At 39.3% G+C, this 12,352-nt stretch overlaps 1 long non-coding RNA gene across 2 annotated transcripts in view; it reads left to right on the top strand.

The window, feature by feature from the left end:
- Window positions 1-9,903, top strand: part of LOC114116379 (uncharacterized) — a 319,096-nt gene extending 309,193 nt beyond the window's left edge. The window contains exon 7 of one of the 2 annotated variants that reach the window (XR_009594979.1): window positions 3,735-9,903. This is a non-coding gene — a long non-coding RNA (uncharacterized LOC114116379). The remainder of the gene's footprint in view (window positions 1-3,734) is intronic. The other variant, XR_009594978.1, reaches the window with a different exon arrangement.
- Window positions 9,904-12,352: the final 2,449 nt, after the last annotated feature.

Below are 12,352 nucleotides of genomic sequence, written 5' to 3'. Positions count from 1 at the left end.
AAATGTTAGGCTCCTAGATAATTTTAGCATAGAGGCTGGTTGTAAGATCAACCAACCATGTTGATTAGTGTTGTGACTTTGAGCTATCTTGACCTCTGGGACATGGAAGAGGGCTGGAAACTGAGTTCAGTCAATCCTGCTCATGTAATGAAACCCCGATAAAAACTCTGGACACTGGAGCTGCCTAGCTGGTAAACACCTTATTCATGTGCTGAGAGGGTGATGCATCTGATTCCACAGGGAGAAGGCATGGTCCTCCCAGGACTCTTGTAGATCTTGCCCCTAGGAGTAGTCTTTATAATAAACTATGATCATAAGTATATTTCTTTCCTGAGTTCTGTAAGTTATTCTGGCAAATTATCAAGCCTGAGGAGGTTGTAGGAACCCATTCTTCATAGCCAGTGAGAAGTGTGAGTGGCCTGGGGACTCCCTAAAACGTGTGGCTAGTGGATGCCTCTGAAGCCAGGTCAGTCTTGTGGAGGACCTTTCCCCATAATCTATGAGGTCTGTGCTACCTCTGGCTAGTTAACATCAGAACTGAATTTCAAGACTTCCTTGATGGTCCAGTGGTTAAGAATCTGCCTGCCAATGCAGGAGACATGTGTTCAATCCCTGGTCCAAGAAGATTCACACACTGCAGAGCAGCTAAGCCCATGTGCCACAACTCCTGAAGCCTGCCCGCCTAAAGCCCGTGCTCTGTAATAAGAGGAGCCACCGCAATGAGAAGCCCGCATACCACAACCAGAGAGTAGCCCGTGCTTGCTGCAACTAAAGAGAAAGCCCAAGCACCAAAGACCCGGTGCAGCCCAAAATCAATCAATCAATTAAAAAAGAATTTCTGTTCACCCACTTGGGCTGAAAACAGAACAAGTAGACACAAACACGACATAAATATCTGTGGTCAAACTCAAAATTGCATGAAACCAGTTTGCCCTCCACACTAGGGCAAGAAAATGCAGGAAATACTAAATACAGCTTTTAAATGCCCACTTCTTGATTCTTAACTGACTGCTCTCTGACTTCCCCAAATCTCTTTGGATCAGTATGATAAAATGAAATATCAAGAGTTTGAAAGACAAAATGGAGCTTAAAATCTATCTCTGTTACTCCCTTGCTATGAAATAGTGGGCATACAACTTATTCTCTTTTGGCCCTGGCCTTTTATCATTCAAATGGGAATATTAAGGGCTAATTTGTAAAGCCGTTAAGGGAATGAACATAAAAAGATAAAATCTTGGCAAATGACGGATGCCCAGTGATTGCTATTTTCTTCTGTCCTTTAAGATTATTTCCAATTGGAATCATTCTTTGAGAGAGATTTTCTTTTATCCAGATTCATCAAAAGGAAGTCAGAGTGACTGATGTGGCTCCCCTGAACACTCAAAGACCTGTCTGACTTTGTGGCAATAGGCTAACTCAGCCTGTCAGATGTCAGTGACTGGGTAGAGATTTGTCTTTAAAGAGGGTCTTCCCATAATTGTCCACCATCTCTGCTGAGCACATGAACAGAGAACATCTCCAGGGTATTTGCATCTGCTCTCTCCATGGTGCCTGCAGTGCCGCGTATGGCATTTCTCACTAACCGTCTGAGTTGCAGGTGCTCTGTGTCTGTACTCTGCATGGCAGCGCTGTCATAAGCAGTCCAAAACTTCAGTGAAGCCCAGAAAGCCTAGGGCTCAAAGTAAAAGCCAGGCCTATGGATACCTATGTGTCTCCTTAACTGCCTTCTCTTGACCGGCCTCTCTTCCATTTTGGGGGTGAAGTGGTCACAACTCTGAACCAAATCATCAGCATAGTTTTCTGGAGGAATGATCCTTTCTCATTTCCCTGGTCAAATGATTTCATTTCCCTGATCAAAATGATCACACAAAATGATTGGGACCCATCCTTTGTGTGAAGTTTTAAAAAACACTTGTATGCTCTGCCATGTACTGTGTTAGAAATTTACATGGGATATCCAGATAAGTTTCTAAGGTTTTAGTCTATGGATTATGCAGACAGAGAGGCTGAGCCCTAAAACAATCACACTGCTTAAGAGAAGAGACAGGATTTATTTATTTTTTACACAAATATTCGTAGAAGCTTTATTCTAATAGTCTCAAACTGAAAACAAGCTGTGGAACCTATAAGATCTTTTTTTTTTTTTTAACACAATCACACAAGGGAAAAAACCTTTTAATATTCAACACTTCATGCATTCTACTACACCTATTCAAACATCCTTCAGTTAGTCAAGAAATGAACTAAAAGTAAGAACACAAGATGACAGATGGTACAAAATTAGTGTGCACTAACTAAAACAAGATTGAGGGCAAGAGGAGAAAGGGGTGACAGAGAATGAGATGGTTGGATGGCATCACCGACTTCATGGACCTGAGCTTGAGCAAACTCCAAGAGATAGCGAAGGACGGGGAAGCCTGGCGTGCTGCAGTCCATGGGGTTGCAACTGAGTTTAGTTGCTAAACTGAACAACAATCACTAAGACAACATGTATAATTCCGCTGAAGTAAATACACTCATCATACATATTATTAAACTGTTGGATATAATTCCTAAAATATTATATACACACATTGAATATTAAAATATTTAAAATCAGATGTGTCTTACTTTAAAGCCCCTTCCCTTTACTGAAGGTTTATTAACTCACATGGGCCTGCTTCTGAGAAAGATGGCTACTTATTCTGAAGTGGAATCATCTCATATTTATTCTCAGATTCCATAAAGTTTTATTTTTTATAGAAACTTTATTATGAAATTCTTTATTCTCTAAATGTGGCTTAGTCAATAGAGGCTATTTTCAATAATCAAGAAAAGATGTAGTACCAGTTATACCCAAGTGTGAGTGGGCAGGCTTTAGGGTTTTTTAATACCCAGTTTCAACTTCATAGTTTGGGTTTAAACAGAAATTTATTCTGGAGGCTTTAGCAAAGCTGCTTCTCTTGCCATCTCCTCTTAGTAAGCAAATCCTGGATGCTTTCCTCACCATGAGTGCTTAATGGCAGAATACATCATGTCATCATCCAAGGCAGAGTTTTTTGAGTGGCATATTCTCCTGGCAGGAGGAAAAAATCTGATCCAGGTGCCACAAAAAAACAGATGGAATTTTCCATGCAAAACTATTAGTCTTGGATTGCTGGCTAGTGAATTCTGTTTTTCAAAAGTATGACTTTGGACTGTTACTGTCATCCTATTTCAGGAGTGACGTTTGGCATCTTGAGCTAAAATCCAAAGGTGTAATTGAGATAGATCAGTGGTAGGAAGTAGAGGACTTGGGGTAGCTGTGACACACCCAGTCCATGTAGTAGGTTATAATAGAGGTCTCAATTTTAAAAATGGTGGATGTCAAGGGAAGTCAGCTGCTAGGGCTGTGAGGACTTAGTAAAATGATATAACAAGTGGATTAGGGAGAGTTAATGAATTAGAGATTGTTGAGATTTAATGAGTTGATGTCTGCTATGGGCTTAAGCTTAGGGCTGTGTTCCTAGCAAGTTCTTAAAGGGCATTTCCTGTGAGTTCTAAGGTCATTGTAGAAACAATAGCAAATCGAGGACAGATCAAGGATTTCCTGGCTTTTGGCTTTATAGAACATCATTTTCTCATCTTAGTTTTAAATTATTTTTTATTGAAGTATAGCTGCTTTACAGCGTTGTGTTACTATCTGCTGTACCGTAAAGTGAATAAGTTATATGTTTTTATATATCCACTCTTTTTTATATTTCCTTTCCATTCAGGTCACCACAGAGCATTCGGCAGAGTTCCCAGCGCTATACAGCAGGTTCTCGTTAGTTATCTCTTTTATGCGTAGTAGTGTCTATATGTCAATCCCTATCTCCCAATTCATCCCACCCTCCCTCCCTGACTTGGTAACTGTAAGTTTTTTCTCTACATTTGTGACTCTGTTTCTGCTTTGCAAATAAGTTCATCTGTTCCATTTTTCTAGGTTCCACATATAAGGGATATTATACGATATTTGTTTGTCTCTTTCTGACTTACTTCACTTACATAACATTGTTTTCTAAGAACCTAAATGGACACAAATCTTGGGATAACGGGAAAGCATGTCACAAACGATAGAGATTATTATTACTATTGCTGTTGTTATTATCACCATTAACATCAGTATCAAGAGGTAGTTGAACTGTCCTTTGATAAGTGAAATGATAGATACCTACACAGTGATTAAATGCACTCAGAGAGGGAAAGCTAGTTGTTTCCCATGTCATCAGAGAAGCACAAAGTTAAAAGAGCATTGTAGTGGAGTTCTGAGTCTTAGGAGGTCTGAGTTCTTCCAGCTGTGCAATTTGATTGGGATCCTTAACAGTTAGAATACATTCATTTCCAAAATTGCCCAATAAGAATTCTAGCATCAACTCCTAACCCGTGGAATCAAAGTCATCCTGAAAGTGTGCTGGGAATGTGTATTTTGAATAAACATCTCACGTGATGCTTATGATTAGATTATTTCTTATAAACACTGGGTTAGAACAATCTAGAAGGGCCCACCTGCTCTAAAATTCTAAGAGTTTCTATTAAGGAAACCTTTTTTTCCCAGTTTCAATTTCAGAGTGAAAGCTCTTAAGTCCTGGAATTGTGTTCTGTTGGCAGGGTGGGTCCATGTGTATATGTTGTAGGGAAGTCACTAAGCAATAAGATTACTTTTAAAATGATTAAATTCGAGGTCATCATTCCCTAGGATGGTTTAGAAATGACTGGACCAAGACATGAGAGGTGAACAGATGACCTCGTGTTGTCTCTTAGAAACCTATGATTCCACAAGGATGACACGGGTTTCATGCATGATCTGTCCTGTTTACCCTCTCTTGTCTGAAATCAGTGAGTCACGAAAAACCAAAATTGCTACAGAAATGTCAATTTGGAAGACGTCTTTGTGTTAGTTAGAAGGATTTTTGTGGAAATATGACTTAAGATTTTGTGTCTCAAAAGATGAGGTAGAATTTCCCTGGAAAAAGACTCAAGAGAACCCAAGGAAATGGGAGATTTATTTTGTATTAAATACTTGGAAAAAGCCAAGAATCTCACTCCATTAGTCATAACCAAGTGTCCAGTGATGGTGCTGTTCCTCTCATGACTCTTGGAAAGATGGAAGATGCTTTAATGTGACCTCCTCTTCCATTCTGGGCTCCCAGCCCTCATCTGTGTTGTCTATTTACTTCATGGCTGAAACTGTTCTAATAGTCAACCCTTCTGCTTTCATTGTCTCTAGCCTATTTCTGCTCCAATCCATTCTCTACGCTCCTGCCAGAATAATCTTGTAATGCTACCTTGCAAACATCAATACCTTTCTTAAAACCTCAATGGCTCCTATTGTGTTTATATGTAAATATTATAAAACTAAAGATTCTCGCAAAGAGTCGGATACGACTGAGCGGCTAAACGGAACTGAACTGAAAGATTCTCAGATGGATAAGTACTCCTAGTCATTACTGTTAGCTCCTCAAATCCAAACAACTTTGTCCAGTGTTTAGGGACCTAAATGAGGACTCCTGCTTATGAATGACAGAAACTCGCTTGAGGGAGAAGGAAAAGTCAATTGTTCACAAAACTAAATATCAGGAAGAAAAAATGTAGCTAGAACCAGGGACTTAAACATCATTAGGATTCTCTGCCTATCTTTTCTCCTTAGTTCTCTGTTAGCTTCTGCCAGCTTAAAAAGGGTACAACATGAGAGTTTCGAGTTAAGTTTTATTTGGGGCAAAATGAGGATTATAGTCTGGGAGATAGCTTCTTAGATATCTCTGAGAAACTGTTCCAAAGAGGCAGTGGGGAGGTCAGCATATATGTGGTTTTGGTGAAGGGGGAGTATATACAATCAAGCACATATTTTTTACCAAAGACTTCTAGTCTCATAAAGGTTACTGCTAGTCACCAGGAGCAGACAACACCATGAAGGATTTTAGTGCTTTTCTAGACATGAGGAGTTACAAGAACTGGACTCATAAAATCATCTCTTGAAAATATCTGACTATCTGAAGACTTGTTCTGCCAGTTTTTTCCAGAGCACAGAGTGCCTTATTTCTTCTCTCCAGCCTGAACTCCTTTCAAGGGGGTGTTGAAAGTCAGCATCTGCAGCAGCACTTGATTTAATCCTTGTAGAGATAGATGCAAATGCTAATTTGTAGTTGACACTCCCTCTCTCTGTGACCTCTAGTGGCTTTAGGTTTACATTTTTATAGTTATTTCATTGGACAGAAAAAAAATATTCAAGTCATTTCAAATTACAAATCCTGAAGAAGATATATCTTTTTGAATACCTTGGGATAGCAATGGGGAAGCATAGAGGTTGAAAAAGAAGGAATTAATATCAGCCCCCATTGGAACTACATGTAGAGTTTGGGGTAGGGTGGGAGAGAGCAGTTCCTTAAAAGAAGGAGGTGCTTATCAGACTAAAATGAAGATTTGGGGGTAAATCAAGCAATTTTTTCTATTGCTAGCACATTGAGGGTTAAAATAAACTTCTATGAACATATTTAATGCTTCTCTTTGAATTTTTATATAAAATGACATAACTATAGACAATGTTTCTTCAATACGTTATGTACCTTTCGGCCTCTATGACTTTCGCGGTTCAATTTCTTATATCTCAAATATCCTACCTTTTCTCTCTGCTTAGATGTGGCTATGTGACCTAACTGAAGTTACTGTTTCTTCTTGGCTTTCTTTGGGCTTCAAAGGTGACATGTGATGACTATGCCATGTTTATACAATTCAGTTGGCACTTAGTGTATCCTGTCTGGTATTAACAGTTACTCTTTCATGTATATATCCCGTCTTCCCTAATAGATTATAACCATCCTCAGAACAGATATATTTAAACTCAGTTACAGATGATTACTGCTGGCTATTTTTACTGATAAATCCCTACTTCATGGTTTCCTAGATGTGAAGAGAGAGGAATTTGTCAAACAACAGCAAGAAAGTCAAAGAATGAGAATACAGTTGCTTTCAGTATCAACAACTTATAGTAATTGAACTGATAACACCCACTGTTATGAACTTTGATCAAGGAAAGAGCATGGTAGAAGTTTATTCCTCAGTGAGTTTGGGTATCAATTTAGGAAAGGCTATCCACTCCAGTATTCTGGCCTGGAGAACTTCATGGACTGTATAGTCCATGGGATCACAAAGAGTCGGACACGACTGAACGTCTTTCACTAACTTAGGAAACATCTTCAAATGTTCTCAGTATTTTGAAAGGAGCTAATCCCAGGGCTAGTTCCATGGGCTTCCTATGTGTCTCTGTGGTAAAGAATCTGCCTGCCAATGCAGCAGATCCAGGGGATTTGGTTCCATCCCCGAGTTGGAAAGATCTCCCAGAGTAGGAAATGGCAACCTGCTCCAGTATTCTTGCCTGGAAAATTCCATGGGCAGAGGGCCCTGACAAGGTACAGTCCATGGGGTTGCAAAGAGCTGGATGTGACTGAGCACCCATGCACATCCAGGGCTATTTCTGCACTGGTAAAGAAGAGTGTAGACTTCTCTGTCTTTAAAGTCCTTTTTTTCACACTCATCTCTATACCTGAATGTAAATACCTCTCAGTTTGACAGGGACAGTTTCAAAATTAGCAAATTAAAACAACCTAAGTCTACACTCTTGAGAGGAGTGATGGCTTGCTACTTGTGTAAACCTGGGTATAAAGTATATTGTGTTGAGCACTCTAATTTGGAACTCAAATATTTTTTCAATAAGTTAACACATTAGATTTTCATCATATGAATAAAATACTGAAGGTAGCCTATTGAATTAGATGCTTAATAAAATAGATAGGATAGAAAAACACGGTTTTGTAGATTAAAACTTCAAGGAAATTTTCCATGACACGTGTAGAATAAGGATTTCAAAATTGTTCCTTGGCCTGAATCTTTTTTTCCCCATTATACTAATTCATTAAAACTGCTTCACAACTTGTGTAAGTTTCTACATGGACAAGAGGAGATAGTGGTGGGACTGCACTCACAAGGATAGTTTTAATTCCCATCCAGTCTTTCACATCAAGTCTTTAAACAACAAAATTGACCAAGTTTTGACTTCCTCCTGGGAAGAATGTGTAGAGCTGAAGGATGTAGAGAGCTGGAGTGAGTGACATTCTCAAACTTATGATGAAAATGAACCAAACTAAATTCAAATCTCAGACTTAAAAAAAAAAAAAATTTGGATGTACAACGCCAAGAGTGAACTCTAAGGCAAACTATGGACTTTGGGGGATAATGATGTGTCCTGATAGCTAAGGAAAGGGAACAGGAGAAGGGAAAAGTTTATTCTTGGGACAAAGCACAGAATTAAGTACTGAACCCAGAACTGCAACCAGGGAGCGGCAAGAAAACCGAGAAGGCCATACACCCCAGGGACACAGCTATGTTTACGGGCCTTAATGAGAACACCACCAGCTGTGGGCTTCCCTGGTGGTCCATGGTTAAGAATCTGCCTGCCAATGCAGGGGACATGGGTTTAATCCCTAGTCCAGGAAGATCCCACATAACCATGGGACGGCTAAGCCTGTGTGTCACCACTACTGAAACCCTAGAGCCCATGCTCTGCAGCAAGAGAAGCCACTGCAATGAGAAGCCTGCACATTGCAATGAAGAGTAGCCCCTGCTCACTGCACCTAGAGAAAGCACAGCAGCCAAGACCCAGTGCAGCCAAAAATAAATAAATAAAAATAAGGAACAACAACAACACGGTAATGGTACCTCCCACCCCGCACTGTGAAACTATGACACTTCAAATAACAACAGGAAAAATACTTCTGGGCAAGGGTTTTTAGAGGAATAAGAATGTGCACAGAGAACCAGTTTGAGGCACAAGCTAAAGGGAACAACAGAAACTCAGGATCCTACAGCCATTGCTTTGATGTACATCAGCCACCTTAGAAATAGGTATCTATAGAGATTTGAAATCTGTGATTCATGGTGTGTAACCTAGCAACAACAACAACAAATCACAGAACTAGTGCAGTTACTAACTGGATTAATGGAAAGTCTTCCTTTACAATTTGAGCAGAAGGAAAACTGCCCATGACAGTGGAACTGGAGAGGTTAATTTTAAAAGTGCACCAAGAACTTATACAAGTCAACATCTGAAAAAACCAATCAGTTAAAAAATGGACAGAGAACCTGGATAGACATTTTTCCAAAAAAGACATACAGATGGCCAATAGACACATGAAAAGATGCTCAACATTAATAATCATCAGGGAAATGAAAATCAAAACTTCAAAGAGTTCTGATAGCCAGTCAGAATAGCTATCGTCAAGAGAACAAATAACAAGTTTTGAGGATGTGGAGGAAAGGGAACCCTTGTGCACTATTGGTGAGAATGTAAATTGGTGCAGCCACTATGCAAAGAAGTATGCAAAAAATTAAACATAGAACTACAATACAATTCATCAATCTCACTTCTGGATAGTTTTCTGAAGAAAACAAAAACATCAATATGAAAAGATACACGCACCATATGCTTATCACAGCATAGTTTAAAATAGCCAGTCTATAGAAGCAACCTAAGTTCTGTCCATAGATGAATGAATAAAGAGGATGTGGTGTATATATGCAATTAAATATTATTCGGCCATAAAGAAGAATGGAATCATACCATTTGTGACAACATGGATGAGCCTAGAGGATAATATTCTAAGTGAATTAAAACAGAGAAAGACAAATGTCATATGATTTCACTTATACGTGTCATCTAAAATACAAAATAAATGAACAAACAAAAAAACAGAAGCAGAGTCATAGACACAAAGAACTAACAAGTGGTTGCCAGAGGGAGAAGTATGGGGATGAATAAAACAGGTGAGGGAGGTTAAGAGGTCAAATTTCCAGTTACCAAACAAATGAGTCACAGGGACGAAGTATACAATATTAATAATGTGATATCTTTGTATGGTGATAGATGATAACTAGACTTATCATGGTGATCATTTTGTAATTTGCAGAAATATCCAATTTCTATGTTGTATACCAGAATTAATATCATGTTGTAAGTTAACTGTAATTCAGAAAGAAACACAGAAATTCATAGGAAAAGAGATCAGATTTGTGGCTACCAGAAGCATGGGGTAAGAGGTAGGGGGACAGGGAATTGCTTGAAAATGGTCAAAAGGTAGAAACTTCCAATTATAAATAAGTACTAGGGATATAGGTCTAACCTGATATCTCAGTTGGTAAAGAATCTACCTGCAATGCAGCAGGTCCCTGTTCAATTGCTGGATCAGGAAGATCCCCTGGAGAAGGGATAGGTTACCCAGTCCAGTATTCTTGGGCTTCCCTGGTGGCTCAGAGGGTAAGGAATCTGCCTGCAATGGGGGAGACCTGGGTTGGATCCCTGGATTGGGAAGATCCCCTGCAGGAGGGCACGGCAACCCACTCCAGTATTCTTGCCTGAAGAATCCCCATGGAAAGAGGAGACTGGCAGGCTATAGTCTGTGGGGTTGCAAAGAGTCAGACATGACTGAGCGACTAAGCACACACAGAACTGGGAATGCAATGCACAATATGATTAAATAATTAACACTACTGTATATTGTATATGCAAGTTGTTGAGAGAGTAAATCCTAGGAGTTCTCATCACAAGGAAAAATATTTTTTCCCTTTTATTTTGTATCTATGTGAGATTATGTGTGTTCACTACACTTGTGATAATCATTTCATGATGTATAAGTCAAATCATTATGCTGTACACCCTAAACTTAAAGAAAATAAAGACTGTGTGGTATTGGTGAAAAGACAGACTGATAGATAAATGGAATAGAATGGAGTCCAGCAATATACCCACAGAAATATAATCAACTGATTTGTAACAAAGACACAAAGGCAATTAAATAAAGAAATGCTAGTCTTTTCAACAGATCCTATAGGAACAAGTGAATGATCATATATCTGAAAAAAAAGGGACTTCAATATATGTGTCACATTTTATACAAAAATTCACTTTTATCAAGGTTCATATCAACAGTAGTCATGCTGATATCATTTGCCCCTGGTATGATGTAAGAAGGACAGTTACCTATGTGATATTCTTCCCCCAAATCCATAATATCATCTGTTCATGAGAAAACAGACAGACTGAAATTAAGGTGTATTTTACAAAATAGCTTACTGGAGATATTTTATATAATATTTTCAATGATTCTGTAGGTCTAAAATTATTTCAAAATTAAAAGTTAAAAAAAAGAGAGAAACTGACATGAATTTACATATTATATTTCCCTTGGAGGAGAAGCTTGAGGCAGACTCAACCCAAAGGAACAGGCAGGGAGTCCAATCAAATTAGCACTTAAAGGATTTATACTTGATGCCATTAAACTTCCAAACATTTCTTAAACTTAACTGATATGTATGAGGCCATTTCATTTTCTGTGCACAAGAACTTTGGTGGAAGAACTGGCGCTTCTGAAGGCAACAAGCTGGCTGTTAGTTAACCCCTGCCTTCCTACGTATGCCTTCAGCACTTAATTTCCACATTTTCCACTCCCAGGATTGCAGCTTGGAACTCTAATTCTCCAGGCTTGAGCCTCTTGACTTTACCTCTGCCATTTATTTCCCCAGATTTATTAGCTTGTGTGACATTTAGCAGGATCTACCCTTCTGTCAAGGGCTTCCCTGGTGGCTCAGTGGTAAAGAATCCATCTGCCAGTGCAGGAGATGTGGGTTCAGTCCCTGGGTTGGGAAGATCTCCTGGAGAAGGAAACGGCAACCCACTCCAATATTCTTGCCTGGGAAATCCCATGAACAGAGGAGCCCGATGGGTTACAGTCCATGGGATCAAGAAAAAGTTCAACACAACTTAGTGACTGAACAACAATAACCCTTCTGTCAAAGCAGCCATAACGATCTGATTTCACAAAGGCAAGGTTGACCTACATTAAGGTTTCACATGTAATGTAGGTGTTGCATTCTAAATCTTAGTAAAGTGCCAGAAAGAGATATGCAGACTGTGAAAGGATGAGGTGTGGACCCCATTCACAGTGATATCCCCTTCTTGGGAACTGAAGCTGATGAAGACAGACCCTCACTGGCCATGTATTTACACCAGTCCCTATTTGAACAACCAGAGTCTCTCTGCTAGGAATTAGACATTTGAACTAAAAGATACAGAAATATAAGACTAAGAGGAAGTGTAGGAACTTCTGCCACCCAGGGGCCCAGAGATTTCTTAATTCTACTGTTTCTGAGGCTTAGATACAACCTGTAATAGTACCTATGGCTGTTGTGGCAAATTACCACAAACTGGATGACTTAAAACAACAGATATGAATTCTCTCATAGTCCTGGAGGCCAGAATTCCAAACTTCGGATGTCAGCAGGGCGTACTCCCTACAGAGGCTCT

Source organism: Ovis aries, chromosome 9, assembly GCF_016772045.2.
Source record: "Ovis aries strain OAR_USU_Benz2616 breed Rambouillet chromosome 9, ARS-UI_Ramb_v3.0, whole genome shotgun sequence".
Taxonomy (NCBI): domain Eukaryota; kingdom Metazoa; phylum Chordata; class Mammalia; order Artiodactyla; family Bovidae; genus Ovis; species Ovis aries.
Note: the sequence above shows the minus strand (reverse complement) of the source record. Positions and strands in the feature narration are given on the sequence as shown.